Source organism: Melanotaenia boesemani, chromosome 5 (assembly GCF_017639745.1).
Source record: "Melanotaenia boesemani isolate fMelBoe1 chromosome 5, fMelBoe1.pri, whole genome shotgun sequence".
NCBI lineage: Eukaryota > Metazoa > Chordata > Actinopteri > Atheriniformes > Melanotaeniidae > Melanotaenia > Melanotaenia boesemani.
The window spans coordinates 38493397-38516372 of NC_055686.1; the positions used below are offsets into that span (position 1 = coordinate 38493397).

The 22976-nt window shown below is 39.8% G+C and overlaps 1 protein-coding gene and 1 long non-coding RNA gene across 2 annotated transcripts in view; one reads left to right on the plus strand and one right to left on the minus strand.

Moving 5' to 3' along the window:
- si:dkey-172j4.3 (diacylglycerol kinase delta) overlaps positions 1-22976 on the plus strand; it is a 101587-nt gene that overhangs the window by 7216 nt on the left and 71395 nt on the right. The window lies entirely within an intron of this gene.
- On the minus strand, positions 43-19072 carry LOC121639696. Its single transcript, XR_006010239.1, has 4 exons — positions 18913-19072; positions 17752-17757; positions 10860-10863; positions 43-54 (listed from the first exon to the last, which is right to left on the minus strand). It is a non-coding gene; the product is annotated as an uncharacterized LOC121639696 (long non-coding RNA).

Consider the following 22976-nt stretch of genomic DNA (forward strand, 5'->3'; position numbering starts at 1 on the left):
GTGTGTGTGTTGTCTGCTGCTAAGCAGCATTAGAGTACTGCTTCCTCTTTCTGCCTTGGCTCACTTTGTCCCCTGCCAGTTATCGTACTTGTTAGAAATTGCAGTCTGTTAACACACTCGCTGAGGAGGTGCTGCTTCTTATCAACTGTGACATGACATAATGCAGCATTAGGTTAATCCAGTTCCTCAGATCTTAAGTAATTGTACAGATGCTGTGATAGCTCTCAAACATCTTTCACTCTGTTGGTGTAACTGGATATAGTTGAGCTTAAAGAGGAGCTTTTTGGTTTGATGGCATTAGTTGAGCTTTTTTTTATGCTCACTGAACATTCAATGAAGCAGTTTGTCATGAGTGTAAATAAAATAATGTTTTTACATCCCTGCTCTGCGGAGTGTGAGGAATCCAAAGTCTGCTTCATGATCAAAATGAATGTGACCCTCAACTCAGATTCTACTAGACTGAATATCAAGACTGATGGAGATTGATTTGTGTCAAGTGTCTTCTTCAGTTTTTGACTGAGTGGTTTATAAAAGAAATTTAAAAGTCAAACCTTTGTTATTAATGTGAAAAAATGTTTTTGGAGTTGACCGAGTGGTCTCAGCACCGCGTAAAACACACGGCTCTCTAGTTTAGGGCTCTGTAGCACGTTGTCTCCGGCCTCCCCCTCACATTTCCTGTCTGCGTCTTGGTTTTTATTCTGGTGGCCCCTAGGTGCTAAACACAGCATCAGCAAACACAACAACAGAACAAAAGACAGCATTTCAGATGTTTGGACAATTTAAAAAAAAAAAAGCAACCGGGGTAAGACAGCATTTTACAAAGCAACATAAAGACCAACACGCCAACATGAAACAAAAAATTAAACCAAAAAATGCAACATTAAAAAAAAAAGAGAAAGAAAACAAAGTGTCAGGAAAAGAACATTTTCAAAAAGCTAAATACAGCCAAAAAAAAAACATTTCAGTAAACAAAAACAAAATTAGATTCATGTTGAGGTATGAGAAAAAAAAAACACAACAAATATAAGAAAACATTAAGTGCAACATATCAGAAAGCAACAACAAAACCAGGAACAGAGTGGCATTTAAATGTCAGAAAACACCCATTAAAAGCCATAAAAACCCCAAACAATAAGCATCACCAAGCAGAACCAGATGACATTTCTCTGTTTTCCCAAATTTTCTTTCACTTTTCAGTTTATTGTATTTATTTAAACACTGAGGTGGTTTTGACCTTAAGACGTCTTTAGTTAGAAAACATGTCCCACAGCACTGACGTGTACAACTGGATGTGAAGAAATTAAATCTAAATATCTGTTTCTAGATTCCCTTTCAGTCTGCAGTTTGAATCGGGGAGCCTAGAAGTGGAGGAGGACTTTGTGGGAGATGCAGTCGAGTAGCAGCAGGCGCTAACCAGATGTTGGGACTGAGATTTCAGTGCAGCTATGACTGTATTACTGTTCACATAACACTCGCAGAGCAATAATGAGAGTTTCTAATTTTAGTGATGTTTGTTATCTAACCACCTACATGACTGAAATGGAGAGAGGGAAGAAAAACTCAACTTTATGTAGAGTTGCTTTTTTATACAGCGTGTCCCTTCCGACTTTTCTTATAGTTTTTTTTTTTTTTTTTTTTTTTTTTTTAGAATGGTTGTGTGTGTGTGTGTATATATGTATGTGTATATATATATATATATATATATATACATATCTCAGAGCTGCCTTAATTCTTGGTGTCATAGATTCAACCAGGTGGTGGAAACCTTCCTCAGAGGTTTTCTCCATATTAACATGACAGCATCACACAGCTGCTGCAGGTTTGTCGGCTGCATCCATGATGAGAATCTCCCGTTCCACCACATCCCAAAGCTGCTCTACTGGACTGAGATCTGGTGGCTGTGGAGGCCGTTGGAGTCCAGTGAACTCATCGTCATGTTCTAGAAAGCAGGTGGAGATGATCTGAGCTTTGTGATATGGTGCATTATCCTGCTGGAAGTAGCATCAGAAGATGCTCCACTGTGGTCATAAAGGGATGGACATGGTCAGCAACAATACTCAGGTAGGCTGTGCTGGTTAAACCAGGCTCAGATGTGCAAGTTGCAAAATGCAACCTGTGGCCAAAACACGGAAGTCTGAAGGTTCCATTTTCTCTAGAACAGGTTTATATGTTGTCTTTGTAGTAAAAACTAAACAGTCTGATGTTATTTAACTTAGTTACACCACATTTCTTTCTACATGACTGAGTCGTGTCCTGGTGTGTGCACACAGAGAGCAACTCTGTATGCTTCCCACTGCCATAAATACAGAGGACATACTGTAGCTCATGGAGACCTGCAGATCAATACGTTCCATCCAGAAACATGATGCATTACTGTAGCAGAGAGGCTTGATTTACGGACCAGTATAGGTCATCAATACATGGACACATCTGAAAGTAAAGAGGCATTTTAAGTGCTTTTGTCTACTTCTTCTAGACAAAAAATAAGCTACAATTATGTCTCTTCTTTGTGTTTATTTATGACATTTTGACCTGTTGCTTGGAAATCATCTGAGTTGGTTTTCTGGAACACAGCAGGAACAGTACATCACACATGCCTCCAGTCTTTTCTCCGTCGGACATCATCATCTCTCCTCATGCAGACGACTGTTTACTAAGCTGTGCTGTTACCTTGATTAGATGTGAAGAAAAAGAAACACTTTCATGTTGGTTTATTTATATCATCTTCAAATGCAGTGGTGTTGTTTGAGATTTTTTTTCTCGTGGTGTTGGTGGGTAAAACAAAACAAAAAGAATCCGACAACAGAAAAGGAAACAACTACACAGCTATTTAAGTCAGTGTCAGGTATGCCGTATCCCTACGTATATCATCCATAACCACCGTTGTATATAAAGAGTCTTAGTAAAGATAATGATGATGTGATGTTTGGTGCGCTGCCGTAGAACAGTAGAGGCTTATGTTAGATATGGTTGCAGGGTTTCCGACAACTCCTGATTTACAAAAATCCCAAAGTATTTACAGCAAAAATGTCCCAAATGAATGTGCCACTGAGCCAGTATCTAAACTGCTGTGGTGAAGGTCGATGTGTTTTAAGAGGTCTCTAATGTCATCCATTAGTTAAAGGACACCTTAAAATCCTATAATTGCATTATGATAATGTCAACGTCGAAGAGTTTCATGAGTCGTTGATCTTTAACATACCGCAAAAGGAAAACTGTGTGTCTGTGTTTGAATCTTGATGAAGAAGTGACTTCCTTTCTGTGGTTAAAAAAAGAAGCTGTAACTGGTAAGCAAAGCACGCACCAGCGTGTTGCTATTTGAGTGTCTTTCTATTTCCTCTTAGTTTACTCCCTGTTAGCATTTTTTCTCTTTATTGTACTTCTTTTATTCAACAAAGAGTTGTTGAAGGTGGGAAATGAGGCACTTCAGTTATCAGAAATAGTGAGTTCGATAACACAGTGAATGAGTACTACATCTTTTAAAACTGAAATTCAAATTATTTAATTCATTTTTATTTTATTTCAGGTGTGTCAAACTCATTGTATTCAGCACAATTTGATCTCAAGTGGGACAGACCAGTAAAATAACAGCTTAACATCCCATAAATAATAAAAATTCCCCATTTCCTTTTGGTTTAGTGCAAAGAAGTGCATTATTAAAATGTTTATATTTAATTGGATGTCCATTTAGAAAACATTTTATGAACAACTTAAAATTTCTTGAGAAACACAAGTGCAGTTTCAACAATAATTTGCCTCCATTTAAACATGCATTACAGCTTACAGATCACAACGGATCAACAAATTGATTCATTCAAATGCACATTTATTTAGTTTTTATTTATGCCTTTTCTTATTTTCACATTTACCAAATTTATCCAGCAATTGGCCCCTGGGCTGAACTGTTGGCACCCCTGCTCAGTTTATTGGAGATGGATAGGAAAAAAAGGATGAAAAGGTATGAAATAATAATAATAATAATAACAAATTTTAAATATAACGCAGTTAATATTAAAAACATATCCAAGTGCTAAAAACAGCTACAAAAGACACAATAAAAAACAAGAAAAACAAGTAAAATTAAAGTCGCAAGCGGCATCCATCGGGTCCGAGTCTCTTGACCCCGCCACCCGTCTCATACACCTTTTCCTAGCATGTTAGGTAACCTGCTAACATGGTATGTAACATGGTAACACGTCCAGCAGAAAATGTGAAATGTTGATATACCTAGTTAGCTTTTTTTGCTAGCATGCTAACATGCTATGTTGCCATGGCAACAAGTGTTGTAATGTTTTAGGGACCCAACAAGTATGAATCCTGTCAACTTAGGTACAGATCCCATGTATTTCTATGGAGATATGACCAAACCGTGTGTCATGGCGAGAAGGCTTTTTTCCTTCGGTTGCCACGGTTACACGCTTTTTCCTATTAGAAAGATTTGAACAGCGTTTGGTTCCCAACTTGTGAGGAGGCTTCCCATCAAGTTTGGAGTTACTCGCACGAATCCCCTCAGACTAGTTTGTTCAAATACGATGTGTGTAAAGTGAAAGAAATGGGCAAAAAATGGCCGTAAACTCCAAGATGGCGGGCACCCCATTGCCATGGCAACATGTCTGCGATTGACTTTTTTGCTCAACTTGGGGTGTTACACGTGTGTGCCGAGTTTCGTCTTCCTACGTCAAAGCAGACATTCGGGACCCCATTCATTTGGGGATTTTTTTGGTGTCTAGGTGGCGCTGTTGAGGCAATTTTGCATTGAAGTCTATGCAGACCTTAGAATATCAAAATTTTCACCGGGCTTGATGTGTGTGCCAAATTTCACAACTTTTCATGGGTGTTTAGGGGGTCATATTTGGCCTCAAAGCGCTTAGAAGGAGAAGAAACATTTGAACAACAATAGGGTCCTTCCATACTTCGTATGGCTCGGACCCTAATAAAATATAAAAACAAGCAAGCATCCAGTTTTAGGACTAAATGAAAAGTATTCAGGGTTAAGGAGACAAACCAGACAAGCTAAAATGTTTTGGACTGTCATGTTTAAAAATCCCGAGACGGTTTTGCGACTTCGAACTGGCTCTAGAACTGGAACCGCTTTGATGGATGAAAGATATCCTACATCCTTTAAAAGATCAGCTCTGTCATGAAGCTGTGATGTTTGTCTCTGGCACAGATTCACAGCTCACTGAAATTTAACTTTAAAAAGTCTGAGCAGCTTTGCTTCATGACTGAATCATCAGAGTTTAAATTGGGTGTTGCTTTCATGCTGCTGTGCAGGGATTTCTGATTTTTGTCTGACTGGTTGTGTCGATGATCAACAGCTTGTTTGCTACATGAGCCAGTTGGCTTGTGGGAAACAGACATGTGGTGCTAAATTTCAGAAACAATTGTTGTACAAAGTAGATTTTAGGGCTACAAAGATTAGTCGACGTTGTTGACAATAGTTGACAATGAATTTACCCGTCGACTATTGTCGTAAAAAGAAAAAAAACCTACAGAGTGAGACATCGTCTTCTTTTCCTATCTCTGCTGAAAGTTGCACATGCGCAATAAAGTCCGGCAGGTGAAAAATATGCCGGCCGACCAGGGAGCAAAAAGGCGCAGAGGGCGTCAAAAGTCTGAAATAGCTTCACATTAAAGTTAGAAAATAAATGAAATACATGTGAGGTTTGTGGAGCGGAGCTTGTAGATTTCAGGTTCTGCTCAGTCATTTCTGAAGTCAAGTGTCAGCTGCGAAGCAAAAGTTGTTTCTGTAGCTCTGTGTGCTTTCAGGCAGTTCATTCATGCATGACCTCTCTGATTTGCTTTTTGTCCCCCTTTTTTTCCTGTCCCTCTCTACCTTTAGGCTAAATCACATAAGGTTTCACACTCCTCTTTTTCCCTCATCCTTCTATCCTCATGTCCTCATCCTTCTATTGTCGTCATTTACAGCAAGAAAATTAAAAGAGACATGTAGAGTTGTTAAAATTGTTGTTAAATCAGTGAAACATTGACGAAAAGAGTATTTCCATTTCCCTAAATTTCCTTCTCTTATTTGTTTCTGAATATTTTCTGGTTTCTTATTGTTATAATTATTAATATTAGCTGTGTAACCTTTTCCACACCTCTTAACGGCACTGCTCTCCTTCTAAAATATCAGCTTCCAGTTATGTAACCAGTCATATTTCTGGCATTTTGAGTGGTAACCAACAGGTAACACTCTTCTAAATTCCCATTTGGTGGATTTCCTGCACGATGCTTTGCTGGAATCAAACCCACTGTATTCTCTTTTATCTGCATCTCTCTCCCAGTGCAGAAATCCGTGTGGGTGTTCACTGCAGTGGAGATGAGGACGAGTTATGTGTGTGTGGAGGTAGCAGGGCTGACAGAAACGGCTTGAGGAGAGCGCATAAGTGTGTGGGATGGCTGATGTGTGTGTGTGCTTTGATTTATGCCCTTGGCTTGATGCAATGCATCTGCAAAAGTGTGTGGGTCAATGCCAGCCAGCGGGAGCGATGGAAAAAGATGAGGGGAGAGGGATGGAGATGGACAAAGGGGAAGAAATTTGTAAGAGGAAGAGCGGTGGAGGCAAAGTGAAAAGTAGCAGAGAGACGGATCTGGAGTCGGTTATGTAAGAAATCAAAACAACAAACAGTCTCTGATGCACATATTAACTAACAGGTTGGCTGGACCCTTGAAGAGGCGGATGGATAATTTAAGATGTGATACTCAGTCTCTGGTGCAAACATTGTACAAAACACATTGTATACTCTTAGGCTCCACATATGTGCTCATTGCATTTTCTGCTTTGGCATTTCAGATATTCAAGAAGCTCTTTTTATTTATATATTTTTCTTAAATCAGCCTTCTGTCGTCATCTCTGGTTTTATTCGTATTAACAGCACTGTACAGACTTAAGCCTTTTACATACAGTAAGCAAGAACTGTTTTCTTCTTCAGACCACAAGAACAAAATTACCTCATTTTGTTCTTGCGAATGTGGTTGGGGGGGACATCTTGCTGCGTGTTTTCGGCACATTAGCCAAGCAGAACTTTCTTGTCATGCGGCTTCGAGAAATATTGTGTGATTGGTCAGACCTTTGAGGTGGGCGTGGTCACCAGGGCCTCCCTCTGGGGCCTTCACACGACCGGGGTAAACCCCAACATACAGGTGCCAAGTCCGGTGGCAACGAATATGCCCAGACCTGCTCAGGGCCGCTCGGGAGCAACTCTAGAATGCCGTGCGTTGAGGTGAGTCCGTCTATATCTAGCCGGAACCGCTCAACCTCGCGCACCAACTCAGACTACTTCCCCACCAGAAGAGGTGGCATTTCACATCCCTAGAACTAGAACTAGCTTCTGCAACCGAGGATCAGACCACCAAGGTCCCCGCCTTTGACCACCCGGCTCACACGGCATCCAACACCTATGGCCCCTCCCACAATTGGTGAGCCCATGGGGGGTCCATTGGCATAGACCCGGCCACCAAGCGCTCACCTCCGTGCCCCACCTCCAGGCCTTGCTCCAGAGGGGGGCCCTGATGACCCCGGTCAAGGAAAGGGAAACCTGGAGCCATTGTTTTTATTCATCATGGGGGTCTGTTGAGCGACGCTTTGTCTGGTCCTTCCCCTAAAGAGACCCCTACCAGGGGCATAAAGCCCCGAACAACATAGTTACTAGGATCTTTGGGATGAGCAAACTCCTCCACTGTAGTAAGGTGGTGGCTCAGGGAGGAGAAATTTGAATTTCAGTCGATTTTAGAATTGACAGTACAGTGTGGACACTGACAGCCAGTCTGGCTTTGGCTTTTTTTTATTGTTAGCTCTATTGAATCGAAAGTGTTAAAGCAAATTCAACCTTTGTCCACAGATGATGTCACAATGTATAATTAAGAACCACAATTTTTTCAGTGCACATTGAAATTTTTAAGTTTCCAAACCAACCGGTTGTAAATTAGGTTTGGGAATCAGCATGTCGGGGCCCAGTGTGAAAAAGACTATAAGTGCTATGCAGATGGATATGACAAACAACTTCTTTTTGCTTAGTCATTGTATTTGGATTGATGAAAAAAAAAGATTCTCCATCATTCATGCTCTCCCTTCTGCAGACTTATTTATTTCTATCCCCTTTTTCCATATTCAGCCTCTTGTTCCTCGTTCTCCTTTCACGAAGCTCGATTCCTCTCTTCCTGTATCTGCAAAATCTGAACTGCCATCAGTCTGTGACAGGCCATTAAGGAAAGCATGTTTATGTGTGAGACAGAAAGACAAAGCTGATGAGTTATCTTCAGTGAGTGTGTCTAACGTAGTGACACTCACTTTGGAAATGTGTTAATGATGATGAGGAGGCAACAATATCTTGTGTCAGTTGTATGTGTGTATTTAGGTGTAATGCGAACTCCTGTGTGTGTTATCACTAATGGGCAAGCGTGTTTCAATATTAGCCGGTGTGCATTTTGATGTTTGTGTTTAAAGCTGCTAGTCTGCTAACGTGTTCAGTTTGGTCTGTTTGGGTATCACTTTCTAGTCTTTCCCTCTCCGCTATCTGCACACTGACAGACTACAAACACTGAGTGTGGTAAATGTGGTAAATGCTGCATTAGGTTTGTAGCTTTTCAGGCTTGATTTGATGGTACAATGACGGGAAGCAGGAGAAAAATTAGAGAATAAGGCTAAAAGTGTTAAGAGCAAAGGGGGGCAGGTTTAAAGGATGGTTTACAGCTCGGCACCACACACCAGTGGTTCCCAACCTAGGGTCCAAAGAGCATTAGCAGTCCACTGTGTGTGATGTAAAAGGTCTGCCAGAAATAAACCAAGCAATTGCACGTACACTTGTAAAAAATGTTGACAAAGCTGTGCTGAAAGTTCTGTTTTCTTTAATAATGGATAAATCTATCGTAAGTAACACGTTCAGATAGAGAAATGATAACCAGATCAAACTGTTAAGAAACGTGTGTGAACATGAATCCAGCATACAGAGGACAATTAAACAAGCCAGAAATTCAATGAATAACACAAACCTCATCAGTCTGATGCTCATTTCAGAGCTTGACCCTCCCCAAGACAAGTTTGATTTTAACAGAACTCTTATGAAATGAGAACAGAGTAAGTAGAAGAGACAAAGGACAGAGAGGACAGAAAAGAGCATGGAGGGCAGAGCCACCAAAATGACTTATCACACCGATGCAGCTCAAAGAGTCAGCAAATTATAACAATGATATAGTTTTTATACCAAGTCAGCAAAGACTGATATATGAGCAGGATGGAGATGAGACAAGAGTTAGCTGAGATGATGACTATGAAAGGAGAAAGAGACGGCTAATTAAAGCTGCATATTAATCGCAGGTATGAGTTGGACACTGAAAGCCCTGTAGTTAAGCTCACTGGTAATATCCCCCCAAAGTATTTAAAGGGGTTGAGTTGTTGTTGGGTAAAAGGCAGGGAGTTGTGGATAAATGCTACCAAAACATTTTCATGTAGGACAGTAGTCTTTAGAAATGACTCGTGGTCAGACATGGAATGACAATGAGGTAAATGCGCTGATAGATACAGATGTGGACAGAATTGTTGGTACCTGTCAGTTAATGAAAGAAAAACTCACAATGCCCACAGAAATAACTTGAATCTGACAAAAGTAATAATAAAAAAAACTCTATTAAATTTAACCAGTGAAAGTCAGACGTTGCTTTTCAACCATGTTTCATCAGAATTATTTAAAAAATAAACTCATGAAACAGGCCTGGATAAAAATGATGGTTCCCTTAACTTAATATTTAGTTGAACAACCTTTTGAGGAAACCACTGCAATCCATCGATTCCTGTAACTGTCAGTGAGACTTCTGCACCGCTCAGCAGGTATTTTGATCCACTCCTCATAAGCAAACTGCTCCAGTTGTCTCAGCTTTGAAGGAGCCTTTTCCAGACGCCATGTTTCAGCTCCTTCCAAAGATGTTAGGATTTAGCTCAGGGCTCATAGAAGCCACTTTAGAATAGTCCATGTTTTCCTCTTAGCCATTCTTGGTGTTTTTAGCTGTGTTTTGGGTTTTTGTCCTGTTGTAAGACCCATGACCTGCGACTGAGACCAAGCTTTCTGACACTGGCAGCACATTTCTCTCTAGAATCCCTTGATAGTCTTGAGATTTCATTGTACCTGCACAGATTCCAGACACTCTGTACCAGATGCAGCAAAGCAGACCAGAACATAACAGAACCTCCTCCATGTTCCACAGTAGGAACGGTGTTCTTTTCTTCATATGCTTCATTTCTCCGTCTGGAAACATAGAGATGATGTGTCTTGGTAAAAAGTTCCATTTATGTCTCATCTGTCCATAGGACATTCTCCCAGAAGCTTTGTGGCTTGTCAGCATGTAGTTTGTCTTTTTTATGGTTTGTTTTTAACAATGGTTCCTTCTTGGTCGTCTCCCATTAAGTCCACTTTGGCTCAAACAAGGACGGATGGTGCGATCTGACACTGATGTTCCTTCAGCTTGAAGTTCACCTTTAATCTCTTTAGAAGTTTTTCTGGGCTCTTTTGTTACCGTTCGTATTATCCGTCTCTTTGGTTTGTCATCAGTTTTCCTCCTGCGGCCACGTCCAGGGAGGTTGGCTACAGTCCCATGGATCTTACATTTCTGAATAATATGTGCAACTGTAGACACAGGAACATCAAGCTGCTTGGAGATGGTCTTATAGCCTTTACCTTTAACATGCTGGTCTATAATTTTCTTTCTAATCTCCTGAGACAAGTCTTTCTTTGCTTCCTCTGGTCCATGTTGAGTGTGGTACACACCATGTCACCAAACAGCACAGTGACCACCTGTAGCTTATATATAGGCCCATTGACTGGTTACAAGCTTGTAGACACCTGTGATGCTAATTAGTGGACACACCTTGGATTAACACGTCCCTTTGGTCACATTATTTTCAGTCGTTTCTAGGGGTACCATCATTTTTGTCCAGGCCTGTTTCATGGGTTTATTTTTTAAATAATTCTGTTGAAACATGGTTGAAAAGCAACGTCTGACTTTCACTGGTTAAATTTCATAGAATTTTTATTTATTATTACTTTTGTCAGATTCAAGATTTTCTTTCATTAACTGAAGGTTACCAACAATTTTGTCCACGTCTGTATATGGCTTTGATAGATATTGTAGCTTGGATGTGGTGGAAATTGTTTGTCTTGTCCTCTGTATTAGTGATTCGTGGTGGAGCAACACTTCTGGTGAGAAGAGAACATGTTATTCAAAAGGTTTGGCTCCTTTGGCTGAATTGTATCTCAGTCTGGAAGAATGTTGCCCCTGAAACTGAACAGAGTCCCCAATCGTACTGAGTCGAGCTAACTATCCTGCTATGAATGCCCTCTATGACCTTACCAGGGCACCATGTGGACAAATTACATCTAAATTGTAAGAAGTGCTGCCAGAGCTGCCGTGCTAGCTCAAATATTCTCATATTTCTCAAGAACTCCGATTTGCAGATTTTTGTCACAAGTGAAAAAAGTATCAAGACAATTTTCACAGATTCAGACTTAATCAATCAATCAATGTTAAAGCAATAAACTTAAAAGTGTCACGTTGTTTGTTTTTGAGGGGAATGTTTTTAGTGGTGGAAATAGTCAAACATGAACGTGCCGGTGTGTTTTCTGTCTTTAGGTAGATGCACAAGCCTGGGAAAGAGACAGAAAATTAATCTTTTGAATATTTTTTGTCCTTTACCTTGCAAGAATGTTAGAAAATGTTGGGGTTCTGCTAGATTAGAACATGTTTAAATACACCGTGTTAATTTAAGAAACACGTGTTCCTATTTTAAGCTGCATTATTACTTTCTGCAGCACATGCTGTGTACATCTGGCTCTTCAGAAAACGTCACAGGTTTCTGTTAATGAGACAAAGAGGCCATAACATTTCCTCTGATGCACTGCTACTGTCACTGGTGCACTTTGTCCCATAATGGCCTTATAAAACAAGACAACATGCAGAGGACACATTCACACTGTACTTTGTATTTTCTTTTTAATAGCGTCCCCTGCTTTGTTTGCTTTACTTTTCATTCTTTTTTACGCCCTGTTGCACCTCTTGTTTTTGACCCTGCTATCTCTTCATCTATCTGTCTCTCTCTTTCTTTCTGTGGCCAAAAATAGACTCTCTGGGTGTTTGTCAGCCTTTCTTGAACCCTCTTCAACAGGAAGCAAGACTCAGTCACCACAACCCACACTCAGAAATACACACAGGAGCATGCTGCTTTTGCAATTCAGCTGTCCTGAGAAATCAGACAGATTATCTGATTTAGTTCATTCTTTTCAAGTACAGCTTGCGTTGCAAAACCTGCTTCTGTGTGAGTGTGTGAGCAAATGTACATGCACACATGTGTGAACCAGTGAGGATGTCCATGCCATAACACACGCCTGATGCGACACATGGAGAGTAACCATCTGATTCAGCAGAATGAAAACACTCATCTGCTAATGATAGTTGTGTTGATGTGCTGGAGTGATGCAAAGACTTGTACTCGGCTCTGTTCACGCTGCACCTCTGCTGGTGCAGTTACATTAATTATAATAATTATTATAATCACAGTATCTGCCACTTCTTTCCTGCAGTGTCAACTTATATCTTCTCATTGTTAGAGCGTGGTGCACATGACCCTCGCTCCTCAACTGATAAACCAAACAGTTTTTGTGTTTCGTCTTGCTTCTGTATTGAGCTCTGCAGCATTTACATTCAGGTTTCTCATTCTACTCATAAATGTCATGTTTATAGTTAAAAATGCATTAAATCAAAAGAGATCATTAATCTTGTTTGTGCCCCTGAATATTGTCCGTACAGTTTCATATTTAGAGGCAGGATGTGTATCTTGTGGTGTTTTTCCATTACGTGGTACCATATGGTGCAAGTGTCTATTGTAGGTAATCCTTTGGAACCAAAACTATACTTACCTTTTTTTGGTAATACTTCAGCTGTGGTACCAAGTGAGCCGAGCCAAAACTATACGGCAACCTTGAAACACTGCCGAGTGTTGACTGGTCAGAGCTGCACACACACCAATACACTTACTTTTTCCATTAAATTTTTTGAAAATCTGGCTACAGAAATTGTGTATATCTGTGTGTGGATCACACACTGTGAGCAAAATTAAAATTAGCACGTTGTAACTTTCTGGCTTATAAAAATATGTACTTCTGTATTATCGTGACCCACGCCAGCAACTGGATCTCAGCACAGTGGCCACGCATCATGGCTGATTCATCAAAAAAGTGCAAGAGGACATTATTAGAGGAAGAGTGGAAAAGAAAGAGAGAAAGGAACAGAGCAAGTGGTGAAAGTCATCAGACTGAATTTTACTTGCTGAAGAGAACTCGGAGTACAGGTAGGACCCAAGATGGATATCAAATTAGCCGTCATTAGGGGCACCTCAGTGAGAAAATGTGCTTCTTTAATGCAAACATGAAAATATTTACCCATACGGAGTCCTATTATATGGTATCATGTAATGGAAAAGCACTAATAACTGGGGGAAGCAGTGAGGCTCAATTATGCTTTCTTTGTATACGAAAATGGATATGTGTGTCTCAATAGTTCCTCTAAGAGCTTTTTGGCACTTGCAGATCTGAATTGCTGTTCTTACAACAATGGGGCCTTCCTTTGCTGCACCTTTCCACCAGACTTCATTTGATTTAGCACAACATTCCAGGTTGCATGGTAAGCATATGGCATCGCTGGATTGCTGTGTTGCAGTTGCATGTGTGTATTCACAACAACTTTTTTGGTGCGGCACCTCTTCAGTGCATTTCAAGCTGCAGCTAATGTGCATTGTCTCATCTTTTAAAATGAAGCTAAAATGAAAATAAGTGCCACTACGTCCCATGAATGTGCTACACTTTGCCAACTAATAATACAAATAGGCTCAATTTGCTCTAACTAGCCTCTCCTTGTTTTTTAAATGCTTACAGCATTGCATGTCAGCTAATCCTGAGCCAAACACCTGCTCAGTGTTTTGACTTGCAAATAGAAACAAGTATCTTTGTTTAATCTCCAACTGTTTGAGCCCTGCTTCACGCAACTGTCCATCATTTAAACTCAACAAATTTCTCAGCAGTTCACACCTAAAAACCCTAACAAGCAAAGTTGGAACACAACCCAACCACAATTTCATCAGAAATTATCGCCATTGACCAGAACTTAATGGTCCTATGGTCCTTTTGCTTGACAGGAAACAACACAAAAGCAATGCCTCCCTTTTTGTTGCTACAACATACTCAACCTGACCAGTGCATGACCATAACCAGATCTCTGTGTTACAAGCTGTGAGCAAAGGCTGCTGCAGAGGACTTTTAACAGATGACGGTGAACTTTTATAGAAAATAGAAGAAGGAAACCATTCAGTCAATCAAAGATGTAAAGCAGCACAGGAAGGAAATGGTGGTGGGAACAGAAAGTAGAACACTTTTAGCTTGAATACGTTTTATGATTTAAAGTGACACTCACCAGGAAGTCAAGTCAGACGTCAATGTTTTAAAAAACTGTCCGCAGATATTGGTGCATCTTACTGGAAATGGTCTGAGCGAAATCAAGGGAAAGAAAGAGAGCAACAGTTCATTTAGTTAAAGTGACTGTACTGGAAAGATGTGGCTTTTTTAATATCTGCAAATTTTTTTACACATTTTATGGTATTTGTGATGTTTGATATGAAAATTCTTATCGTTGTGAAAGTGAACTATAAAGTGGAGTTAATAGATTTATCAAGCTATTAAAGTAATGCATCAATATTTAGGAAATACTAAGAAAACATGAGAAAGAGAAAATAAATTTTTTCCTCTGCACCTTTCAGTCATGAGTCTACTGGGAATGGCTTATCTCCCTTATCTCTTTCATTCCTTTCTTCTCGTCTCTTGGTTTTTACCCTGTTGTGGTACCGAATGACTCAGCTGCCAAAAAGAACAGAAAAAAAACCTTACACAATGTATTATGACTTTGAAGAGACTTCTAGAAAGTAAAAGCGCAACCTTTCGGGATTCCTTTTCAGTTAATTAAAACAACAATGAATGTGAGTTTGGGCAAACCCAAAAGAAGAGCCATGTGATTGTTCAGAAGATCTCAATCACATAAGATGGTTTTCTTTAGCACTTTTCACGAGGATGTTCTTTTGTTGGCTCAACGTTCACTTGTGGCTTTGGAAATGCAGGAACCGCAATGTTTCTCGATGAAAAACAAGCACATTTTTTATTCTTTATGGATGTCAGTTTTATTTATAGACAGGTGTTGGTGACATCCCATGAACAACACCACTGCGCACGTTCAGAGAGGAAGACTTGCAAAAGCAATGCAATTTGAAAAACAAAAAGAGAAGAAGCTACTAGGGATGCACTTGCATCGGTCTGATATAACATGGGTGGACTTGTACACATATTCAATACCAATGTGAGAAAATTAGAGCTGTTAAACTTAACACGGTAATGCAAAGAAATTAATCTGTGGAACTGACATGCATTTTTAAAAATCCATTAACACAAATCCCTTTAAACCACTAAACCAGGTGAAAAGACGGAGGATGACGGCCATGTTTGCAAACCTGACTCCTAGCTGACCACAGATCATCCCTGCTCTCCGAGCTCTAGACGTCTTTCCAAGAACTTTACTACAAGTTGGACGGAGTCCAAACAATCCCTAGCCACCACAACAGAATGTCATCACGGGAAGAAAATGCTGTTTACCAGTGGCAGAAGGACGTAGAAACTATGCACCCAGCTTCAAACTGAAAACAGGAAGCTAAAGGCTAAGCTAACTGACCTGGAGAAGAGAAGCAGACGCTGAAATGTTCGGCTGATTGGGCTCCCCAAGGGGTTGAAGGTCCACAACCCACGCAGTTCTTTTCAAAACCTCTGCAAGAAATCTTCCACTCCTGAACTGGACCGGGCTCACGTCAATGCAACCCTCAAACCAAAGCCTGGGCAAAACCCGTGACTTGTTATCCTCAGCGTCCAAAATGGAACGGCTGGTCTGGGAGGATCGGAGACAAAAAAAAAGAAAGGTTTTCTGATAGTTTAGAAGACAGGTGCCAGGTATTCTGAGAAATTTATCGTCTTAAATTCAGTCTTTCAAACTTGTCCTCCCTCTTCTTTGATGAAGATTAATACTGCGTTTGGTATAACTTAGAAGTGGTGAGGCTAAACGTGAATTTTGACTGAAAACTCAAGCCTTAAATTAAACAAAATCTACAATTGTGTTTACTTCATGAATGGACTTTTTTTTTTTTAAACACAAGTTACTGACCAACCTTACTTGTTGAATATTGGAAACTCAGTTTCCCAGTTTGATCTGATCACTCTTTGTTTAGTCCTCATATTGGGTTTACACTTCCTGTACTCAAACACCCCAAAAATAAGATAAACCTCTTAATGAGTGTTACGACCCCTTTTTAAAAGCTAGGGAATTTATGTTCAATAACAAAAACAAACCAGACCAACTTAAAGATATTTAAAAATTTATTACAAACCCAGGTTTTAACAAAAGATCTTCAATAAAAAAAAAAGAAATAAAAAAAAAAAAAAAAAAAAAAAATCAACGAAAGGTGTCTTATATCAGGTAGTATCTTGTCTGGTACAAAAAAAAAAAAAACAATTAAAGGTGTCCTCACTAGGAGGTAACAAATACTTACCAATTAACGATTAAATATAGAGAAATAAACAAACTAAATCAGTCTTACAATTATCCTTAACATTACAAATTAAAGCTTTCTGTACAAACCAAGAATCAACTACCAAAATGTCTTCTAACGAGAAACCAAAGATCCTATACAAACTCAACACAAATGGCTACTCACAAAAGGTGAGAGCGTCTCAACACAAAAAGCACAATCGTGCACCAACTACAGAGAATAACTAAATGCTCTTAAACCACGAAGGTACTCTCACAGACAAGCGTCTCAACCACAATCCCAAGTTGGCAAACTGAGCACCTAACGTAACACAGCTGCACCGATTGTTGGCTCTTCCTCCTTTTTAAAGACCCAGAGTCCTGCTGATTGGTCCTTGGAAAGGAAGTGCAGAACGACAGCCGTCCAATCACAGAAGTGTAGAGGTTGGTCCCACCAAAGGTAAGGCTGAACAGGCGGCGACCAATCAAAGAGGAGGTGGACGAGGAGGGAGGTCACAGTCTGATCCGTAGCCAATCGCAGGGATGCAATCTAGCAGCAGCATGAAAATAACACAACCCCAAGCCAAAGACCTGGGGACGTGACGGTGAGGTGTCCCTGCAGGGACACTACCACACCTCTACTGGACCCTAAGACACGTTGGAGAGGGTTTACTTGGACTTAGCATTTATGCTTACCTACACTATCAAGGTTGATAATTATGAAGCTGAAAGTTTAATAAAAGAAAGCAAACTGATTTAGCTAACTGATCATACAATAACATGTTTTCCAAACTAAAATATTTGAATTTGGCTCTGGTGGTGACCACAAGCTTCTTATCAGAAGCATAACTGAGCACATGGCTAATTACTCTTTCAGTTCATAAATATACTTCTACTGTTTTTAAGTGGCTGTTTTTCTGTAGCAAATTTAAATAAGGTGTAGGCACATATTCAGAGTTTTTTAGCACATTTCTGTCTCAAGCTTCTTAGGATGTTCTCTCTGTTTGACTGCTGTGTTAGCACATGCAAGAAAGGTCTGTCTCCGTCTTTCTCTGCCAAGGTTGTGTTGTTCCTTTTTTTCTGCTTTTTTATACTTGATCTAAAGTATTTATTCCTCTTTTGTTCCCCTTCTTTAATAAAAATAACTCCTCCCTTTTGATGTTTCCACTTTAAAGCTGGCAGGACAGAATAAATGTGCCAGTTTGTAGGAACCTTGTATTTCTGGTGAAGCTGCACTGGCTTCATTGGCAGTGGCCTCACTTGTATTTACACCCCTTCAGTAAACACAGAGTAGGAATGAGAAAAAGTGAGGTTTATCTAAAGGTGATAAACTGAAGAGGCTTATGTTTGCATTAGAAGTGAAGAGTTCAGTTTCCTGTGGGTAAATGGATCCCATTTGGCTTTATGAGTGACTAAAGTTATTAGCTGCCATAGTTATTGACTGTATGTATCAGTGTGAAATCACTTTTCTCTTGTTGACTTGTTAGATAATTCCTATAAATAATAATGACTGAGCGAAGCGACACTACAGCACGCATTACTTAACCATAGACAACAAGGCTTTTCATTTAAACAAGTTTAAAATAAAAACACAACTATTTAAATGAGAATCCTGCAGGACTTGCTCCTAGCTCCTGAAATGCAGTGAGCCAGGATGTCACATAACCAAAAGGTGGTGTCATATAGCTGTACTGTGTGATAGTTGTAGTTTGATTTGGAATTTCATTGTTAGTTCTTAAAAGCCATCTATGGAGGCAATTAAGATGTGTGGCATGTCTTTGCTGAAAAATCTTGTCTGGGATGTTGTTTTTTCAAGCCTCTTGTAAGTTACCTACTGTAGCTGATGGTGCCAAAAGGCAGGCAGTCAGGCATCTTTAAACGTCCGATAAAAAGCCATATCTTCTTTTCATTACAAAATGTACTTATGCTGGCTTTACATCAGAAGACTTTGAAAAGATTTGCAAAAGACTAGAAAACTACCATCTCACACCAGCTCACATCTAAAGACAAATGTTTAGAGTTTTAAGTCTCAGCCTAGTCTCAGACTGAGATTTGACAAAGACTGTGAATCACTCTTTACAAGACTACAACTAGATTCTTTTAGCATTTTGTTTTGATATGTTGGACAGTTGGTATGGAACAGGGCTGATCTGCCCACAGCAAAGCAAACAAGAGGAGAGTTTCCCTCCAGGGAATTACATCATTATTAAGTGTGCCTTTGTATCTCCACTAAGTGTTACACCGACTCATCAGCATCTGGAGGTTGAATGAGTTTCTATTCTTCTCTCATTTGTAACAACATGATACGACGTTTCATCACCGCTTCTTTTTCGTCTTTTTTTTCTTCATCCTCTTTTTTGCCGGTGTTCTGACTGTCGGGGTTCCTGTTTCTGCTTTTGTCAGAGCTCATCTATTGGTTGTTGATCGTATTTCGTCACTGCGACTTGCAATAATATCAAACACGTTTGATATTGTCAACGATCCAAGAGAAAGACTGACGTTAAACAGCGCAGATTACCAGCTTAAACCTAACGACCCAGACGACGGGAGCGCGCTGGGACTCCAGTAAAACTACTGAGATTTATTAAAGACTTCAGTTTTTAGTCTGCGACGGTGAAGATCATTTGGTGTGAGCCCAGCATCAGTAAAATCCAAAGTATTCTCAGAACATTTGGTGTGATGATAAACCTATGATGACTTTGCATGCTAGCTTAGCAAACTTAGCATTAGTTTATTTTACGTAAATGTTACCAGGGCATGCAGTAGGTCAAGCTGATTTCTTTTTGACCACTTCTTCTAACGGTGTAACAACCTGTAATTTATAAATTATATGTTTACTCTAATTTGATTAAATTCAGTTCAGCTTTAATTGTATAGTGCCACTTCACCACATACAAAATCATATCAAGGTACTTTGTAGGCAAAATCCAATTTAAGTAAATTCATTGTTATTCAATTAAAACAAATCCAAACTAGTCCAACTTATACATTCAAACATGAATGAATGAAACATGATGAAAATGTGAGAGTCCTACTAGATTGTGAACATATGGTTAGTAGACAGTAACTTATGATCACAAGTAAAGATCTGCAAAGATGAGCTGTTGTAAGGGTAAGTAAACAACTGCTACTGCCTGGCATAACACAAACTTAAGGGTTAAAGATCTTGATGCAGACCACCTCATCTCAGTTGTTCTAAATAACATCACTAGCATTCATGCTTTAAATTCCTCCATGCACTTTAAACACGAGGAGCCTTTAGTGTGTAGCAGAAAATACTGTAATCTAATGTAAAAGATAGCATAAATACATTTTTTACATTCATGTGTTGGTTCTTTGAGGGATCACGTTCAGTCAAACTGGGCTGTCACATCCACTTGTAGGATGTGAAACACTGGAAACTTGCATTTTGCATTTGGCTTTCTAGCTTCCTGCTGGCATCTGTCAGCACTACCTTAATTTAATTTAAGCACACTCTGCAGACCACACCATCTCATTTAGTGAAGATGGGACTCCATTGTGTTGATCCAGCTCCATGTTGCGAGTGGAGCTTTAGACTGGCAGATTTTATCGTGCAGACTCTGCTTAGCCAAGCTCTCACATGCAGGATTTGGTTGATACCCCCTGTGCATTTGCTGTAATTGCTGATGCCTTCTATTTCTTCATCAAAGTGTCCTTTTAACCTCGGTCAGCAGTGCTTTGACCAGGCACTCAGCTTATTCAGCCTGCTGAGACTTTCCAGACTTCCTCCTCTCATAACTCTGGCCAAGGACACAACTGGCACAAAAAAAAAGATGGACAAGACGATATATAATCATATTAGGAAAGGAGCACTCACCCAGCCTGAACTTGCACAAATGGCCAAGTTCTCTCCATTTCCATCACTATCCCAGTCTCTGACTCTGCTTTTTGTGTCTTAGAGCCAGTGCCACTCTCTTTCCTTAGTCATCAAGCTTGAGCCTGAGCCAACAATGAATCACATTAGAGTTAGATGTTTTGGCAAGTTATCAGAAAGAGACCAAATACCCCCAATTCTCTTTTATTTTGAGTCTAGGGAATTAAACAAGCTGGCCTCATATTTTGCGCAAACACTCCCAAATTACATGCAATATCCTTTTAATGCACACAGGCATGCATGCAAAAATTCTTAAACGTATACAGAGGTTTTTTTAAACAGGGGAAAAACTGGTGTCTGCAAGGGGAAGCCACATCCTTTGAATCACAGAACGGGGTCGAGGGAGCTCACTGTTGTCTAAACAAAAGGCTTATTGAATATCACTGCTAACAAAAGAGAAGAATGGGTGGATGGAGGGAGAGAAAGACGAGAGGGGTGTGGAAAATAGCAGAGGAGATGGGGAAGTGCATGTGTGAAACGATAAGTGTGTTATTTTGTAATAGGCGTAACGGTAGGAGCACCGCTCTGTCCAGTCTCCTTTGTGTTTAAAGTCGGATTGTGTGTGTAACAGAGATTAGATATGAAAATGGTCGAACAGGCAGACAAGTGTCATGACCTGACATAAATCCTGTATGTGCATTGACCTGATTGTGTGACAAATCTCCTTCAAACATAAAAGCTTACAGAAAACAAAGCCTTATGAAATGAGACAAGATGGTAAATAAGCTATAGATCCTAAACAAGCATGGCTTCCTAAATGAGTTCAGCATGGACGTGTGTATGCAAATAAGCATGTAAACATCAACACAGTTTATCCCTGTGTACAGTGTATAAATAGCAGCAGAACAAACAATGTGGAGAGTGTCCATTAACACCTTTGTGTAGAGCATCATTACATTAAACAGGAGCATAATCAAACAGTAATGTTACATGAACATGTTTACTTTCTCTCATATTAGCAGATCTGAGGTGTGTTTGACTTCTCAACACGGTTTCAAAATTAAAAAACACAAAACTGAAATACTGTATAATATGTAATACTCTGAAAAAGTCTTTGATTTGTCCCTCATTTCCTTATGTTTTGCTTGTGATCTCTAAAGCAGTCTTGAGTGACAGTTCTCTAGGGTTTCTAAGGGTCTTATGAAATGTTTTACGCTGCTTTTCCACTTAATTTAAATTATGGCACATCACTTGCTCACATTTCTGGAATTAGATCAATGAAAAATGCCAAAGATAAAACAGTCTGACAGTATTTTAGCCCAAAGGGAAGTTAGCCAAATACCTCGCCAACTTTCTGACTGAGTGAAGGACAAAAGTAGAATTGCAGGCCAAGTTGCATCTTTTTAGCTTCTAGGTAGGCCTGGGCAATGTGGGAAAAAATCTAATCGCGACTTCGTGCAGAAATATATTTTCTATATGAGGTGGAGGATTACCACATGCCATCGAAATATGACCTGCTCTATATTCTAACAAGCACATAAAGTTGAGCTATGAACGGCTTCATTTACCAGCTACATGAGTCAACCTGACGTTTCCTCTACAACAGGTTTCTACTTGTCCTTGTAGCAAAAACAAAACAGTCTGATGTTGTTCATCTTATTTACACCACAGCGCGTCATTTCTCTCCTCATGATTTCTGTACTGCACATAGAGAGCTGCCACACAGACACGTGCACGCATGTGCACACTCCAACCTGCAGACAACACACAGCGGACAATATGTGGCTTCACCCACCTGAAAACTTCATGTCCGTCACGGAGCTGAACAAGCTGAACTTCTGAGGAACGTCCGAGTCGTATTACGGCTTGAAATGACTCCGATATTCTTTGTAGGTTTTATTAACGTCATCAAGTTATCTGAGATCTGAACTCAAGAATATTTAGAGAGACTCCACTCAGTCAGACCGTTTTCCATCACTTTATCAGGACATTTCAGAAGTTTGGCTGTTTACTGTTGTCTTGTGTTTTCAGTCTTTTATGGAAAATTAGTCCAAGCTGAGGTTTGAAGACGTGACTCCACAGCTGAGTGTAGCTGTCATGCATTAAACATGCAGCCGACCCCGTGTTCGCCTTGTCTTAGTAGGACATTATCGGAGGAAGAGCGGAAGAGAAAGAGACAGAGCATGAGTTGGAACCCCACCAGCAAGGGGAATGTCAGGACATTTGTGCCTCCAATGGTTTATTTTCAGCTTCTTTTTAAAATTCTATTTACATCATTTGAAGAAAAAAAGGCTTTTGAACAAGTAAGCCATCATATGTACTCATGATGTGACACCATGTCAGCCAAATTAGACAAATTATGATCTCATGATTACATTAGAGCAACATAAAAAAATCCTTTTGTCATGTAAACAAATGTAAGATTAACTTCTGTTTAAAGTTAACACATTTTTAGGATCATGGGTCATTGACATGACGTGCATATTTTTGTGTCCGTGTTTGTTATTCCCGTGTAAAATAATCTGATCAATCCATT